The sequence below is a fragment of the Hippopotamus amphibius genome, chromosome 12, assembly GCF_030028045.1.
Source record: "Hippopotamus amphibius kiboko isolate mHipAmp2 chromosome 12, mHipAmp2.hap2, whole genome shotgun sequence".
Taxonomy (NCBI): Eukaryota; Metazoa; Chordata; class Mammalia; order Artiodactyla; family Hippopotamidae; genus Hippopotamus; species Hippopotamus amphibius.
Window position 1 is genome coordinate 60,840,194 of NC_080197.1, and position 19,129 is coordinate 60,859,322.

Below are 19,129 nucleotides of genomic sequence, written 5' to 3' on the forward strand. Positions count from 1 at the left end.
TCTCCAACATGGAAATTGCAACAATGTTCTCTCTTGCTTTTGCCATTCTAGAACTTCTTCAACGTAGAATGAAAAGAGTTAATAGTGATAGTTAAAATTACGGTTACTTCCTTTTTGGAATGAGGCAGAACTACAGAAAATATTGTCCTTCCATCTGTACTAGTTGCTTTAAGATAAGAAGTCTGCATCTGAAATTTGACTATACTGTGCTGTATAAACTCATACAGATATGATTAGTTGTCCCCTGAATTTACTTCTTCAGTTTTCAAGGAATCTTAAATTGTTAGAAATAGTTACAATTAAAACATTTGGTTAACATATAGACGATAAGCCACGACATTTAACTAAACAATTAAAAAAAAAGGCCCTTAAATGTTCTTCATTTTTATTCTCATCTTGATTTGATTCATCTTACATCTGATTTCCTTCCAGAGAAATTTTAAGTTTGGATGTTTTAGTGCTACCTTAGACACAAGCTTGCATTAAATGCAGTATGAAACCATAGAGTATGTAGTTTTCATAGGCTCAGCCTTTGCACTGTAACCATCTAGTAGTTTACTGCTGTAGTAGTACAATAGTCAGATGACCTGATGACTTATGTTTTTTTTTTCTTTAAAGCATGTTTCTCAATTTGTAAAAAAAAAAAACATTTAAAAATTTGTTTTTAAACAAATACTGTAAAATATTCTTACAAATACATAATATTTAAATGGTACATGTAGTATGATGGGTTATGAGCTTGAGCTCTACGGACTACCTCTTAGTCTCAGTTTCTTCCCTCATGAAATGTGATAATTTTGTCCCTACATGATAAAGCTGTTGTGGGATTAAATGAGATAGTACGTACAAGACGCTTAGTATAGCATAAGCATCCAGCCTTCATTAGCTGCTGTCATCCTTGTCATTATATCTTGTTTTGGGGGATTTCTCCACTGTCAGAAATGAGCCTAACGAATTCTTCCATATTTCAAGTTAGCAAGTACTTTTCTAAGATATAGCAAATCTGTTCTGTAGTACAGAGGTGTATGGCAAATGGAGAAATCCATTGCAATTTAATTTGGGGTTGAATACACTCTTTGGGAGCCATGCCTCCTTATATAATGCAAGGTGAAAGTCTTTAGGAAAATAAAATATCCTTTCAATATAGAAACCTTCCTTCTACATGTAAGACTACACAAAAACTGTTTGAAATCTTCCTAAAAAATAAAAAGAATGTATCTCTCTATTTCTTTCTTTTCCATAAGAGTTACTAGAGCATCTTTACTTTTATAATATTGACAGTTTTTTGTGAATGGGACAAACTTTTCCCTTTAAAGGGAAAACTGTGTGATATTGGAAAGTTACAGTGTTTTGTTACAATGGGGAGAGTTTTACAGCAAGGCTGGCTGGTTGGGGCATAATAAAGGCAGCCAGAGCAGTTGGTATATCATGATCCCTCTAATCTCCCAAACTGTTCAACAAAGAAGGGATTAACAAATAAGGGTCCTGCTCTCAGCCTGCTTCTCAAGCGATATGTGAGTCTGGTCTCAAGTCATTTAACCTGGCCAGCTCTCAAGTTTTCTTATTTTTTTTTAAATTTTATTTATTTATTTGGCTGTGCTGGGTCTTTGTTGCTGTGCGCGGGCTTTCTCTAGTTGTGGCGAGACAGGGCTACTCTTTGTTGCTGTGCATAGGCTTCTCATTGCAGTAGCCTCTCTTGTTGTGGAGCACAGGCTCCAGGCGCACGGGCTTCAGTAGTTGTGGCACAAGGGCTTAGTAGCTGTGGCGCACGGGCTTAGTTGCTCTGTGGCATGTGGGAGCTCCCAAGCCCAGGGATCCAAGCTGTGTACCCTGCATTGGCAGGAGGATTGTTAACCAATGAGCCACCAGGGACGTCCCAAGTTTTCTTATTTTTAAAATGAGGGACTTTCTAGGTGGCGCAGTGGTTAAGAATCCACCTGCCAATGCAGGGGAAACGGGTTCAATCCCTGCTCCAGGAAGATCCCACATGCCATGGAGCAACTAAGCCTGTGTGCCACAACTATTGAGCCTGCTTGAGAGCCCTCAAGTCACAACTGTTGAGCCCACCTGCCACAACTACTGAAGCCTGTGGACCTAGAGACCATGCTCTGCAACAAGAGAAGCCACCGCAATGAGGAACCCAGACACCACAATGAAGAGTAGTCCCTACTCGCTGCAACTAGAAAAAGCCCTATGCAGCAATGAAGACCCAACACAGCCAAAAAATTAATTTAAAAAAAAGCAGTAAGTATAGCTGTTCTAACTATGTATCCTGGAAGGAGGGGGGAAATGAAGCAAAGCACTATGAAAGTAACCACGAGCCCCAGAATTCCCCAGAAGGAGCCTTTACACCTTACACAGGGACTTCTCTGATTTGCGATACATTTGTTCATGTGTTGTCAAAGGAAATATAAGAGAAGGGTGCTGAGGTAACATTGACCTGAGGCATTCAGAAGAAATGCTATAGAAACCTGAAAATAGTCAGGCCAGTGATGAAGATCTAATTAGGCAAGAAATAGGAAGTTTTATTATTCCTGTCACATCTCCATGGAAGGAGAAGAGAGATGAGCGGGTCAGACCAGGGCTAGACTACCCAATAGACAACCTAACGACATACTTACACCCAGGAAGAGAAGGGCTATGTGGAAATAAATAAATAACAATTTGACGTAAAACAGCTTCAGAGCAGTAATCAGCATGCTGTGTTATTTTGAATTACACAGCCAACTGGTTGAGCACTATAAATTTTTTTAATCCTTGGGGATGCTAAAGATTTTTAAATAGGAACCTACTTCTAAAAATCTACCTCTGTTCCTACTGAAAATCTCTCTCTCTCTCTTTTTTTTGCTTTTATGTCTTCCTTTTTTTCCCCCTCTTTTTTTTAACTTTTCTTCTCTAGATTTTTACCTGCCTACTCTGTTAATCCTTCTCTACCTGTCTTCCCCTTTTCTCTTTTCTTCAGTTTTTCCCTCCGCTCTCTTGTTCATCAAGATCTGGGGCTCCTAGCTACTTTTTTATTCTCCCACAATTTGTGAAAAATGGAGGTATTTTCTCCTTTAGAACTCTTTGCTTATTAGTTAAATAATTGTCATAGTAATCCAGACATAAGCAGATGAGTCGAGTTTTAATTAGGAATACCAAATAGCAAGGACGGAGGCTATCAGAGGAAAATATATCTGGGCTTTTTTTTTTTTTTTTTTTGGTCCAAATAGATTTGATAACATTCTAAATGCTCTTAGAAGATACTAGCCTAGAGATATTTTCATCCATAATTCATCTTCTCTATTAATAAAGCCAGATAATGCCATGAACACATCAATGATGGAGGGTTCCATTTAGACCATCACACCAATAACAGTCCTATTTCCACCCACTCTGCAGAGATTAGGAAAGAAGTGTGAGTTCTCTTGGAAAAGAAAAACATAGAGGTGGAAACATAGCTCATTATTTTTATACTAAGAAAATACTGCACAGTTGGTTTCTTAGCATCAGCTGAAATGGAAAGAATTGCTTTTCACCTTGTTTATTTAATAGTCTACTATCAGTACTTTATACTCCTGTTATCTCAGATGGTGGGTGGTGACCCCTGGCTACCTGCTCTCCTGCACACTTACACCATTTATTATTCACTCTCTATACTCACATGGACATATTAGAGATATAGCGCGGTGCTCTGTGATGACCTAGATGGGTGGGATGGCGGGGGGGAGCATGGGAGGGAGGTCCAAGAGAGATGGGCTGTATGTATCTGTATAGCTGATTCACTGTGTTGTACAGCAGAAACGAACACAGCAATTATACTCCAATTTTTTTTAACAAAAGAGTAAAGCTTAAAAAAAAGAGATTAAGTCTGAATGCTATAGTGGTTTTAAAAATCTTTTATAATTTACAGTGTTAGCAAATTCCCGCTATTCCTGATTTTTTCCTGGGAAGAAAGGTCAAAATGTTTAAGAATTATAAGTCAAAGTTGTTAAATAAGATGCTTTTTTCATATGTGTGGTTGTATTTTTTATTTTTTAATTTATAAAAATAACATGCAGTAAATTTGACTGTATTTGGGCTATACAGTTTTATGAGTTTTAACCACCACCACTATCAGGACACAAGACAGTTCTGTTACGCCCCCTAAAATTCCCTTGCTCTCTTTAACCACCCAGGAAAGGAATTCTTTCATCTCCTGCCCAGGAAGTTTCAGCTTGGCTGACAGGACAGAGAAGCCAGCTGCCTTAAGGTTCAATAGCTGTTCTTTCACTCCCTCCATTTTAATATGGCTTTCTGCTCTGTCTGCTGTCCTTGAATCCAACATTTCTTTGTTCATAAACATTTGGTTTTTTCTTTATATTAATTTCTCATCTTATTTTGTTGGAGTCATGACTTATTTTCTGCTTTTAACTTTGTTTTTAAAATTTTGATTGTGACCCAAAACTTGCTAATTTTTATTAATCTTACATATATTTATTTTTATTGTAGTAAAATATACATGGCATAAAATTTGCCATTTTATCTATGTTTAAGGGTGCAGTTCCGTGGCATGAAATACATTCACGTGTTGTACAACCATCGCCACTACTCATCTCTAGAACTACTTTGTCACTTCAATCTGAAAGTCCACACCCATTGAACAATAACCTCTGATTTTCCCTCACCCCAACGTCTGGTGTAACCACTATTCTACTTTTTGTCTCTATGAATTATCTACTCAGGATACCTCATGTAAGTGGAATCCTACAATATTTGGCCTTTTGTGTGCGATTATTCATTTAGCATGGTGTCTTCAGGGTTCATCCATGTTGTAGCATGTGTCAGAATTTCCTTCCTTTATGAAGCCGAATAATATTCTGTTGTTTGTGTGTACCACCTTTTATTCATCAGTTCATCTGTTAGTAGATATTTGGGCTGTTTTTACCTTTTGGCTATTGTGAATAATGTTGCTATGAATATGGGTATATAAATATCTGTTCTAGTCCCTGCTTTTAAGAATTTGGGGTATATCCCCAGAAGTAGGATTGCTGGATCATATGGTAATTATATGTTTATTTTTTGAGGAACTGACATAATGCTTTCTAAGGACTTCACCGTTTTACATTTCTACCAGCAATGCACAAGTGTTCCAGTTTCTCCACATCCTTGCCGACATTTGTTATTTTCTGTGTTTTTTGTTTGTTTGTTTTGATAATACCCATCTAATGGGCATAAGATTGGTATCATTGTGATTTTGGTTTGCACTTCCCTAATGGGCAATAATGTTGAGCATCTTTCCATATGCTTTATTAGCCATTTCTGTATCTTCTTTAATTAGCAATAATCGCGCCTCGGATAAACCTCATTGGCTACGATACTGCCACTGCGCAAAGCTCTGTATCTTCTTTAAAGAAAGGGAAGTAAGATCCTTTTAATAGTACTCCTGGTCATTGATTCCTGGATAGTGTTTGATTTTTCATTTTTCTCACTTTAGTTAATATTTATTGACTGAAAGAGGTATAAATCAGTGAATGAGTGAAAGAATAAGTACTGTTTCCCATTACCACTCAGAGCACTTCTGTCTCAGTCACCACTAGATTTGCTACCTTGGGCAGGTTCCTTAACTTTGCTAGGCCACATTTTCATAACCTGTAAATGGGGATAGGGGATATTAATACCTGCCCCATTGGATTGTTATGCAGATTAAATGCTATGCAGAACACTTTTGAAACAGTGACATGTCAACATGAAATTAAAATTTGCTATTAAAGATGTTAATTAACATTCATAGTGATCTAAGTTTTGTAATACTTAAATGCTGAGTGTTTCTTTGCTGTTCACATATTAGGAGTACCCACTTAAAATAATCTAGAAAACCTTTTTAAAGTACAAACTTAATAGGAACTAGCTCAATATCTTTCAAGAGATATTTGTTGACTAAATTGAAGAATGATGAATGAATGCATATGCACACACACACACATACACACACACACACACATATGCATATACAGGGTTTTAAGCTGCTTTAACCTGTGTTGCTTTTCTCCTGACTAACAGTGAATCCAGAATATTGTGTTGCCTCAAACTCTATTGGATTGATATTTAAAAAGCTGTTACGTCTCTGGTAAAGGGCTGAGTTAAGGGGGAAGAATAGGAGTTGGAGTTTGTTTTGTTTTGTTTTGATGGCTTAAGATAACAAATTATAGGTGATTTTATCTGAATTTTATGTCTGATTTTTTCTGATTAATTCTTCTACATTAGTAACACCATGTCTCTTACTCTCTGTTAATAAAATAATAGTAATAATATTTACTAATTAAATTGATAAGGCTGTGATGTGGCATTTATAGAGGATTTTGTGAATCTTCCATTAAAGTTTGTGGAAAGTGTGATATACTAGAGAAGTACTGGATCAATGGTAAGTCAGTTTGATGTTTATATACTTTAATGGGAAAATCTTCCCAATTGTGTGAGAGGAAGCACTACTGAAAAATAAGTGTTTCCTATACTAAAGTATTTTCACTTTAAATCAGATTGACTTTATCTTCATTTTTTAAATTATCCTTTTAATTTTCAAACTGGCTGAGATTTGGGGTTGGTGTTCACATACTGATTTCAACCAAACGTCTAAGTATAGGATCAGAAGAAGAGTAAAAGATGGTCCAGATAAAAAAGAGAAATGTTACATTTTTTTAAAAAAGCTAATTTGTCACTTCACTCATTGAGTATGAACTGAATGGACTTCTAACCCTTAAAATACTTTTTTTCCCTCTTTTTATTGCTTGGAATCTTAAGAGCTTTATCATTTGCAGTCATAAAATGAAAATATACACCAAACCCTCAAAGGGCAAGTATGAAATTAAATTATATTTGGGCAGCTGTAACCTTTTAAAACGATCAGATTCCAGTTAATGTATTTCTTCCTGTTCCAAGTGCTGCCATGGTGTTTGATGGTGGGAAGCAGTCCAAAGGGCATTGGGAGATAATAAATTCACTGTAAATTTCACCCCAAGGCATGTCTCGATACACCAAGGCCTCCATTTAGCAAGGCTGACCTAAAACTCTTGTCACATCCAAAGGTCATTTAGGTTGGGGTTGGTGTGTCCCATCTATCTTTCCTTGATGTAAAGAGTGACAGTTGAAACAGGATTGAGCTCATAAACAGTCATCTGAATATGAAAAAGAGAAGCTAGCTAGCTTTGGAGTAGGTGGGGAGAGTGAAAAGAGAACTATCTTTTACAGTAGGACTGGCAAATACTGTGTTTTTTGCAAAGTCAGTGAAGGGTCGACATGATCTCGTGGCTTCTGTTTCAGAGCAGCCATTAACTTGAAAGGCGCATTATTGGATTTGGTTGATTTAGAATCAGGTGCTTTTTCCTCTTGCTTTTATTTATATTTGTTTCCCAAAGCCTACGGTGATTTTTAGTATTTTTTGAAGAATGTAATATTTCCAACCTCCTTTTACTTTAAAATAATACCCCTTCCCCCATTTAAATCTTTTCTCTTCAGTTAATTTACAAGAAGAACCAACACATGTGAACAAATTAGGAGAAAAATTGTTTTAAAGAAATGAAGCTTAATGTGGTACTGGAATACAGCTATTTTTTTCTGTTGCCCACTTAATCATATGCTTTTTTAATGTGGTAAAATATGCAGAACAATAAAATTTGTCATTTTAACCATTTTTAAGTATGCAATTCAGTAACATTAAATTCCTTCACCATGTTGTGTAACCATCACCAGTATTCATTTCCAGAACCTTTTAATCATCCCAAATGGAAACTCTGTAACCATTAAAAAATAACTTCACATTCCCCATTCCCCCCCTTGCCTCAGTCCCTGGTACCTTCTGTTCTACTTTCTGTCTCTATGAATTTGCCTACTCTCTGTACCTCATGTAAGTGAATCATACAATATTTGTTCTTTTGTGTCTGGCTGATTTCACTTAGCACAATATTTTCAAGGTTCATCAACATTGTAGCATATATCTCTCTAGCATTACTTTTAAGAATGACTTCAGTTCTTTCAAAGACAATATTTTAAAATGTTAAGAATCAGGGATATATAAATTACCAATTAGAATAATCATAAGTAATATATAGTGTCATATGGAGAAATATTAGACAACTACTGGACATATACAACAGAAGATTAAAGTCTTGTAATTCTTCTTAGGGAAAAACATTAAAATTCTTTTCATGAAGGCAGAGATCTCTGTTCATTGATATGTTCTAAGTGTCTAGAATAGTGTTTGGTGCATAGAGGTGCCCAATAAATAAATATTGAATGAATTAATCAATTTAAGGTAGGAAAGCAGAAGTTAAAATTGATTATTTCTCTGAACTGCTTCGATGATATATGAGAAATATGTCCTGTGCAATTGAAAAGGAAGCCTTTTGTGATTAGAGTAGCTAATGAAAGTCAAAACACACTCTAAATGCAAGGTGTAGTTTTATTTTAATTGATTTAAGAGTAATATGTGATTCAGGCAGTGCAAATAGCTAATTTTAAATATATCTTTTTTATATTTTTTAAATGGCCTAGAAAAATCAAGGAATTGAAGCAAAATATAAAGTTTTTAAAATATGGTTAAATTTTTAGTATAAATTATACAGGATGGAGCAAATATTTAAATAAGGATGAGACTCAGAATGTTGAAAATTTTATATCCAGATTTATTTTATAACTGATTTTGAATCAATTTTAAATCATGTAAAAAAAAAACGTGGTTAGGTAAATGTCACTCTAATTGTAAGTGGGTTATAGGTGGGCCAAATCCTTCTAATCAGTTCTTCATGTTATATAGAGACTAACCTTGTGGAAGTGCAAATCTAGTTACATCATTCCTCTTCTTAAGCTCTTCTAGGTTCCTATCCACCTTTCCAAACACCTCTTCCAGCACACTGGAACCTCACTGACCTTCTTCCAAGGCCTCCTACCTGTCTTGTTCTCTCCTACCAAAAGATTCTTCTGCCAGTACTTTTTCCCGCTCCATATATGCAGTTCCATCATCTCATCCTTCTGACCTCCAGCTAATCATAGTTATAGGGAAGCCTTTCCTGGTCTGTCTGACCACATTATAGCTCTCTTTTAACTATTCTCCCAGCACTATGAATTGAGAAGAAAACCAAACTGAGACAATATTTACTGGCAGCGGCCACATGGAAGGAGGAGGATGAGAATGCTAGGAGAAATGTCCTCGGGTGCCTCTCACTTCCTTCCTACCCTGCATCTGCAGTAATGTGGTTATTATCAGAAGAGCCCAGTCTGTGTCAGAAGTACTATTAGAATTGCCCTCCCCAGGCTTGTTCATCTCTTTGCTCAAAAGCCCCAGACCCTACTACTGTGTTAAAATGACCAGAAAAGAGTTTCATAAGGCATAGAGGTTAAGAGTTATAAGCTTTATTAAAAGACTTGGATTCTAACCTCAGCTTACCTATGTGACTTTGGACAAATGACTTTTTCTTTCTCCGTGCTTTAGTGTCCTCCTCCACAAAATAATAACTTATTTCCTAAGGTTGTTGAGGAGGTTCAGAGAGATATGCCCTGGGCCTTGCCCACAGTAAGCTTCCTATAAACTCTAGCTGTTATGACTATTTTTGCTGTGGCTATCATTCTTTATTCAGATTTCTCTTGAAATCTAGATTAATTCATCTTAATGTAGGTACTTAAACAGCCAACACTAATATTAATATGCAATGCTTTCTTAATCTTAAAGGTTTACAATGAAAGAAATGAAGGAAAATATAAGGGGGAAACCCATATGAAGATGTCTTTTTACATTTAACCCATCATACATGATATCTATTAGTACAAGCAATAAAACAAAAGAACTAAGGGAAAAAAAATCTTTAATGGTTGGGTGCTTTTTTCAGGGAGAGTAGAGAGTAAAGAAGTGTTTTTACTCTTGAAGCCTTTAACCCCTGGTCTTGGAAACTGTCTTTGACTCTGAGCTTAGGAAAATTCCTTGTTACCAGTGGCCAGCAGGTCGTGGAATCCTGCTGGGGTAGAGAGAGGTAAATTCACCAGGTGAAGTTGAAGTTTGGAAAACACTTTCACTTAGTAACATTGCTACGCATATGGTAAGTTTATATGATACATAATAGAAAAGAGAATTTTAAGGGATATTCAGACTTCTGGCACGACTAGTTATTTAACCTTGGGCAATTTACGAGCTTTCACTTTCCCCACTGAACACACAGAATTGTTATGGTGATCCCTGAAATAGCACAGAGACTTCCAGCAAAGTGGGTGGTACATCATAGTCACTGAGAAAATCATAGATCTTGCACTTCCTCTCCCAAATGTGCCCAGTGTTTTCAAGCATCCAGCGAGTATGCATTCTGGAAGCGAGTCTGTTTTCTGTAATATACAAAATGATGTGTATAGTCTGATTTAACATGAACCAGCGCGCATTTTCTTTTTTATGTTGCGTTAAAGTGCTCACTCTCTTTAACGTTTGGATGACGATTATACACCTCCCCCCGCCCCATCTTTGGGGATGACACAAACAGGGATTTCACAGTTATGAACTTAGCTGAAGATGTGTTTGCTTTAAAAATCTTCCTGATAATACTCAGCTTTTCTATATTTAATGATGAATTCTTGGTAACAAAAGATTCCCCCCCCCCCCCAGTAAACAGGAGTTTCTGTTCTTATTGTTACTTTGGAAGGAATCTCAGCAGTGTTTTAGTCCCATAAATTAAACTAATTAAAGATTTGAGTATAGTCGCTGATACAGAAAAGATTTGAAGAGCTTTCCACCCAGTGTCCTCCTTACCTTGCCACATGGAGATGTATTTACTGGTTGGTGACCTCAGGGATAGATGCAGAGTGTTCATCCTCCCACAGTAATGAACAGCAAGTCTGGAGCAGCATAAAAAGGGTCAATCGAATAGGTCATACATCATATGGGGAGGCAGATGTTGGAACATATTGTAATGGATTACTGTGCAGTACATGAAGATGGCTTGTGGAGTAGAAAAAACGAGGAAGGAGTGAGAGAGAAAGAGATAAACTATCAGTTGGTGTTTTCTTGCATGACTCTCGCAAATATATCTGGTTCTTTAAGGAACTGCTTCAATTATAAAAGTCAAAATGTTTTTCTAGCTATTCAAGATTTATTGGTGTGTAATAAAATGAAGAAAGCCTTTTAAAATCCGTTTCATTTGAAGTGTTTCTTATTTATATGCTTCAGTATCTGCAGTGTGACAGAAACAGCATGAGCGCATCATACCTGTGAAAAAGGTCTTAAGAGTTAAGCAAGTTCAAATGTATTCTTTAACTTTTAGCAGGATGCCATCTTCACACCCTCTCAGCACTACATCTCCGTATTCCATCCAAGTATCACACTGGGTGTGACTGAATTTGGAATAAACTAATAAAAGGTTGTCTATGTATTATTAATATTTGGTGATAGCAGCTTTATGTAGATAACATAGCTTTTGTACATGTATTCACTATAGCTTTTGAATATAAAACCACACTATAGCCAGACATATTTTACTTTTGTATTATAACTTTTCCAAGGCATATCGCCCAGGAGTAATGTATTTAAGGAGATGTAGATCATAGTAGCAGTGGTTTCTACCTTGGAGCCTGTACCAGGCAGCCCCATATTCCTCAGGTGTGTTTTCCAAGTGGCGCACTTCTTTTCTATGAAGGCAAAATGTTCCTTTTCTGAAGTGGATAACGATGCTCCTCTTGTAGCTTGTGTTTCTGCAGTCTTGAACTCACGCCTGTGTGTCAGCTCACCATCCAGGCTTTCGGAGACTTTATCCACTCAAGTCATTTCCTAGCTTAACTTGCTAATGAAATTCTTACAAATTCTTATAGCTCCAAATCATTTGTATTTTAAATTATGCACCATTGATATACCATTAGTTATCCTTCATTCCCCAAATCCGTCCTAATTCTGAATTTCCTTACTCTTTCATTTTGATGCATTTCTTGCTCTTCCTCAAGTTTCCTTAGAAATTGTGTCCAAGTAGACAAGATCCTGGATTGCCCACATCGTGTGTACTTACTTGAACCTGCTTCTCCAAGTGATTCTAGTGCCCTGTATACCCAGACTATCACTCCCTTCGCTCCCTTGAGAATAAGTCTTCAGTTGGAATGCTAGACTGGAGGTGAAGTGAAAATCCCTCCCAGATTCCTCCAGGCACCTTTATCCTTATCACTCTCTCCCAGGGTCTTTGGTAGATCTGGTGAAGCAGCAGGAGGAATGCTTCACTCCCCCAGCCACCACCCCACTTACATGGGTTAACCACCAAGGAGGTTAGGAGAGAACACTAACCATCTACTCCCTTCCCCAAGCCTTTTACCCTCACACAGACTTGACAAAGAGTCTCAGTCTTTAGTGCTGGCTGTCAACCCTAACTCTCTGGTCTTCATTTTTCCCAGCAGTCACCTTAGTGCTTAATAAAAGTCATCAACTTTCAGAGCTGACTTTGGCATGCTAGAATTCCTTGATGGGCATGAAGAGTGCGTAGTCCTTTACAGTCTTTTTTGCACTTCTCTACTAGGATTTTTGAAAGTTAAGAAATTAAAAAATTATTATTGCCTAAGTATATAAAATTATGAGAGGAAAATATGTTTATTTGTAGTACTTTATATTGTCATTACACTGTTTATCATTATGGACCTTTTGATAAAAGCTACACATTGCTTATTAAACTGGATGGTCTCTCTGATAGGTTTTACTTTTTAAAATTGAATTCGAATGTCAAGAACTCTTACAACTCAACAATAAAAGAACCCAATTTTTTAAAAGAGCAAAAGATCTAAATAGATATTTTACCAAAGAAGACATAGAAATGGCTAATAAGCACATGAAAAGATTGTCAATGTCACTAGGGAAATGAAAATTAAAACCACAATGAGATACAGGTTCACTTCTACTAGAATAGTTAATGATCCACAGACAGACAATAGGAAGTATTGATGACAATACACTGCGAGTGGGAATGCAGAAAGGTTCAGCCACGTTAGATAGTTTGGCAGTTTCTTGAAAAAGAAAACATTAACTCACCATATGACCTAGCAAGTCCAGTCCTAGGAATTGGGTAGGCAAGAGAAATGAAAACACACAAAGACTTATACTGGAACATTCATAGCAGGCCTATTTGTAATAGCCTAAAATTGGAAACAAACAAAATGTCCATCAGTTGGATAAATGGATAAACAAATATGGTATAGCAGTACAAATGAGTACCATTCAGCAATACAACGGAGCAGGCTACTTATACATGCCACAGCATGGAGGAAATGCAAAAACATGCTAAGCGTAAGAAGCTAGATCTCTTTTTCTTCAGTCTCTTCCGGCAGTGCCTCAGTAGTGTTGATTGCAAAAGATAATAGCCTCACATCTAACCTAGGAGAAGTAGAAGGAGCATGTCTTTTTATTTTAAAAGGGGAAGAGGAAAGTTTCTTTTAAAAGTTCCCTCTATGGTATATAGGAAAATCTTAAATACTTATAATAAATATATTTTGTTGGTGGATTTAAAAGTTAAATGTATGACTTTGCATGGTATGTTCACTCACCTGGAATATCTTTCCATTCCAACTTTCTCTTGCAATTCCCTTGAAGACTCCTATCTAGCAGGGCTGTAGCTGGGCCCCACCTTAGTAGCGCTTTAGAAGACATTCACAGCCAAGAAAGCCATCCCATCTAGGACAAAGCCATTCATCTTCTCTTGAATGGAGCTGGGAGTAAGAAGAGCAAGAGCTCAGGCTGTGGGCCTAGTCTTGAACACTGAGGAGAGCAGGAATCTAAATTCAAATCTGCCCTCCACATCATTTTTGTGTGTGGAGGGGAAAATACACATCACATAGAATTTGCCATCTTAACCATTTTTAAGTGTACGGTTCACTGGCGTTCAGTGCGTTCACATTGTTGTGCAGCCATCATTCCCAGCCATTGCCAGAACTTTTTCATCTTCTCAAATTGAGATTCTGTGCCTGTGAAACAACCACATCCCTTCCCACCTTCCCACCCCACCCCGAGCTGCTGGGAACCACCGTTCTTTATGTCTCTGTGAAATTGACTAGATACTTCATATGAGAGGAATCATACAATATTTGTTCTTTTATCATTGAATTATTTCACTTAGCATAGTGTCTTGAAGGCTTATCCACATTGGAGCATTGGTCAGAATTTCCTTACTTTTTAAAGGATGACTAATATTCCGCTGTATATAAATGACACACTTTGCTTATCCATTCCTCCCCTGATGGACGCTTGGATCTCTTGCATCTTTCAGCTACTGTGACGAGTGCTGCTATGAACATGAGTGTACAAATATCTGTTCCAGGCCCCACTTTCAATTATTGGGAATATATACCCAGAAGAGGGATTGTTGGATCATGTGGTGATTCTGTTTCATTTTTTTGAGAAATTGCCATAGTGTTTTCCAAATGCAGCGACACTGTTTTACATTCCCAGCAGAAAAGCTCAAGTGTTCCAGTTCCTCCACATCCTCACCAGTATTTATTTTCTGGTTTTTTAATAATAGCTGTCCTACTGGGTCGTGAAGTGGTGTATCATTGTGGTGCATTCATTTGCACCCAGCTATTTTGAGAGTACGTTTGTCCAGATGGGAGAATGAACTGTCATTTATTAAACACTTCATTAGCTTGATTTGTAAATTGTAAATTTTTATATATTTGGCATGTGAGTTTCTATTTGCACTTTTGCCCTGGAATCCGACAAATTTAAGGCCTATCATATTTTTCATGCAATATGCTTGAATAACATCAAAAAGGAGAGCTGACAGTATTAGAGCAAGAAGTCCATGTTTAAACTCAAGTTGCCTTGATAATTTTCTTGAAGATACATTATGAAAAATAATGTGCAAATTTATTCACATTGAAACACGCTGATATGTTTTGAAAGATTTTCTTCAGTACATTAGTTTCCCTTTAAACTCCATATTTAAGTTACATTAAGAAGCTGAAATTAAGCCATAAAGATAACACTTATGGAGCCTCGAAATTGATTTCTGAATTTTTTCCTCACAATTGTTATTCCTTGTGCCTTCGCTTAAAAAAACAAACATGCTTTTCATACACATCATGTCTAACATAAATCTCTCAGGTTAGATTAAAGCTTTAGGAGTACACGTTTTGTCAGTTTTTAAAATCATAATAAGCCACAACATACACATTTTAAAATCTCTAATCAAAACAGTTAAAACATTGTATACGTATTAATTTTTATTACCAGATTTCAGTCACTACACTTAAAAAAAACCACCTGCTATTTCTGTACATATATATGAACTTCAAGATGCTATTAATACGGGAGGTTTTAGCTCTGTAAGGTTCTTTTTGAAGATTTTGGTCTATATGTGTTTGCTTAGGTGAGAGTTTAGAAGTGACTACTACTTATTTCTGAGAGCTTTCTTGATCACCAAGTGTGATAAAGGACTTCAACTTTCAGCCCTAACCCTATTTAAATTCTTGGAATAGATTAAAACAACCTTATTGGTCTCATTTAATTAGATACTAAAATATGTAAAAATATGTAAAATTCATTTATAGTTATACCTCTTTTTTCGCTCTTCTATCAATGTTTGATATGAAATTTCATTTGGAGAAAATGACTACTCATAAAATAATTTTAAACAATTTAGCAAAAACAGTATTAAGTGGTTGTACAGAATATTAGCACTCTTTACTCGGATCATGGAATCATTTCTTCCCCTTTTAATTTTCACAACTGTTTCTTCAACTCAAACTCAAATTCAGATTACTGCTGCTAAATTTTGATAACCTCATAACCAATATTACTCGTCTTATCTTTATTTTAGTTCAAAACATTACATTGCTCTCAGACATTCAGTGGCTTTCTCTTGCCTACATATTAAATTTAAACTATTTTGCTTATATTTCAAGATTTTCTATAAGGTGAATTTAGCCTGTAAACCCAATACTGTTTTGTTCTTCCCAAGGTTTGCACTCAGGTCATTGTCCTGTCTACCTCCTCCTCTCTCCTTCTTGCTGTTCCACACCAACCTCTCTGTTCCCTTTGCAACAGCCGGCTCATTCCTGCTCCTGTTCCTGGCTTTAGATTGAGCTCCCTCCCTACAGTGCCACCTCCTTTTTTTTATGCTCAGCTTAGCTGCACCTCCATAATGAAAACATATGAGAACGTACTGACTCATTTCCTTTTTTGTCATGCCTTAAACAGTGGCATACAGTTACAGTACACTTTATAGTCTCAATATTTTATGTTTACCAGTGTTGACTTAGGGAAGACACTATGTTTATGCATTTTCTGTATCCTCCACTGTACCTACTGCAGCCCAGAGTATGTAGTAGGAGGTTAGCATGTATATATTACCTAGTGGTATAATTAATCCATTAAGAATTATAACTTTTACTTACTGATCAAGCTTTGCCATGTGTTTTTCTGAGTGTTTTATACACATTATGTGATGTATTTCTCACAGCAACCATGTAAGGTCAGTTTTATTTATCCCTGAATTTGCAGATTAAGGAATTGTGGTTCGGATTGGTTGCCCAGGGTCACTAGCTCAGAGCTGGGATTAGAGTTGTGGTTTGCCTTCCTTTTAACTGTCCCTCTGAAAGTAGAAACCGTGGTCTCTTAAAATGCTGAAGAGACAAAGATGTAGTTTTATGGAACAATTTGAGACAAAAGTGAGAGTGACGTATGTATAGATAGATATATGTAAACGTGCTTATGAGCATATGAGCACCAAGACCCTAAGTAACCAACAAATAGATTCCAACCTAATTATATATGATTGTCTCCATTAAAAAAGAAAAAGAAAAAAATCATTGAAGTAGGTGTAGGGATGGGGGAAGGGAAAGGGAATAAGAATGCAATATCTTAAGTAATATAAAGAATAGAAAACCTAATGCTCTGTGGGGTTGGGGAGTTTTAGAGATCAAACCAAATCCCTAACATATTCGTTTCAAGATAAGGGTCAAGTTATGCTTGAAGGTAAAAAAAATGTTCTTCTGTTAATCTGGTTAACCTCATAACCTGAGTGTTCTCTTTAAGCTTCAGCTTTTTATGTTTAGGATCTCTCAACCTCTTTCTGATGTTAAGAACAACTTAGCTGTTTTTCATAACAGTACATTTATCATAACACACCTTATATTTAACTCCAGGATTTATCTGCTATCCTTTAAAGAAAACTGTTAGCCAAGTTTTTGTTTAAACATTTTTATTTATATATAATTACATGTAAATATAATTATACATGTAGATAATATGTAAATGAGTTCTGTTATTCACAGGATGCTTGCCACTTCAGGTGGCTTTCTAGTCCCCATAGAGTCCATGCCCCTTCCTGTTCCCCAAGGTCAGCCAGTGATTCTGCAATTATAGACCTCCCTCAGTACAGATACCTATCATTATTCTTGATTCTGCTTTAAGAACATTTAATAAATGAAATAAAATACTAATCATCTCTTGAATTTCTCGTTTTGATATCAGTCAATGCAAAAATCTAAATGGGCAGACAAATGGAGTTAAATTTTTGAAAGGTTGAATTAAAATAAGTCTCGGCAGCATTTAGTTTTTAAGTTGCCTACCGTTGATCTGTAGCCAGGTATGAAAACCACTGTCAGCTTCTTTAAATCTACTGAAAAGTTTGTTTTAACTTGTGAATGGCCAAATTAGGTCCCAGCAGTATTAAAATTTCTGGTTTATTTTATTTGTGCAGAACCAAACGTATGTTAGAGTCTTGAAGACTTGAGGCCTTTTTATGCTTCTGTAATATAACGTAAATTTAAGGAACACGTATATTTGATACAACTTAAAATGTACTGAAAATAGATATTTCCTGTTTCCAAACCTTGGCAAACTAGGAAAATCAGGTGTATGTTGTGGAACATGTAATGATCTGGGAACAGTGGAAAATCGATCACAGTTGTGGAAAAGTAAGTCTATATATCGACCCCTTGCATGGAGAAAGCCAAATATGAGGAAGGGGATTTGGGAGACTGGGGGAAATGAGGTGCTCCTGAATGTTAGCCATACTGAATGAGTAGTGAACTTTTGACTTTTTCAGCATTAATCACTTTAAATCTCTGTATTTTGTAAAAATACCAGTTATTAGTATACTGTTCTGGTAAAAATATGTATTTAAATGGACTCATGGATTTTACAAATTTATTTTCTTTTCTACTCAAAGGAGTTTTTTAGGACAGTTTGACTCAGATGAACCTTAATTTCACATTTACAAGGTTCAAATAATGCATTTATTTGAATGAAAGAAGAACATGTATGATTTTTTAAATTCCAAGCATGTACCATCTCCTACCTTTAAATTCATTAAAGTGTTTTGGAGCATATTTATACTTGTATTTTTAATAGTAGTTCCAATACGTCTTTGGAACTTGTGAGTCTGTCTATAGTGATTGATGTTTAAACATTTAATCACCTTTTATAACTGATTTGTCCATTTAATTATGTAAATAATACAGTCAATATTTTTTCAATATATTGAAATAATTTTTAATAATAAAATTTAAATTTTGCGTAACTATTTTGTTCACGTTTTTCTCTTTGGCAACAGATGTTAAAATATCCCAAGTCATCTTTAGTAGTGATGAAACAACCTTATATTTTGTGTGCATTAAACCAGTAATATGTTATCTTCTAGGAATAATAGCCACTGGAATCATTTTTAAAGACAAGGATATAATATACATTGCAGTGTGAAATTTACAATATGTAATACAGTTATCCAGCCAGTATTTTAAAATACATGTATTTTAAAATTCAGTACACTGGGAAAAATGTTAATTTGCAAAGTGATATGCTGGGATATTGATAATTTTCTCAATGGCTTCATAAACAGTTCAGGATGATGACGGAAGAAATTACTTTGTGAATTGCAGAATTTAACACACAGGTTCTTAACACAAGTGTGTGAAATGATTAATTTCTGATACTTTGAGAATGCTAAGCTCCCAGTCAGCATATTCAACATCATACCCTTTTACTTTTTATATAATCTATTAAAGACTTATGAATTAAGTCTTATTCTTTCTGATTGACTGCGATAAGAAAAAACATAATTCCAATACATGCTAAAAAATTGTGGGGGAGGGACAATCATTATTGATAGTATAAATATACTTCTCTGATGTTTCTTTTGTCTGGAATGTATCTTGTATTAGTTGACATAAA

General features: G+C 35.9%; 1 protein-coding gene and 1 pseudogene across 24 annotated transcripts in view; one reads left to right on the forward strand and one right to left on the reverse strand.

The window, feature by feature from the left end:
* SOX5 (SRY-box transcription factor 5) overlaps positions 1 to 19,129 on the forward strand; it is a 952,888-nt gene that overhangs the window by 866,221 nt on the left and 67,538 nt on the right. The gene's annotated exons all lie outside the window — the stretch shown is intronic.
* LOC130834207 (U4 spliceosomal RNA) lies at positions 5,228 to 5,356 on the reverse strand (annotated as a pseudogene).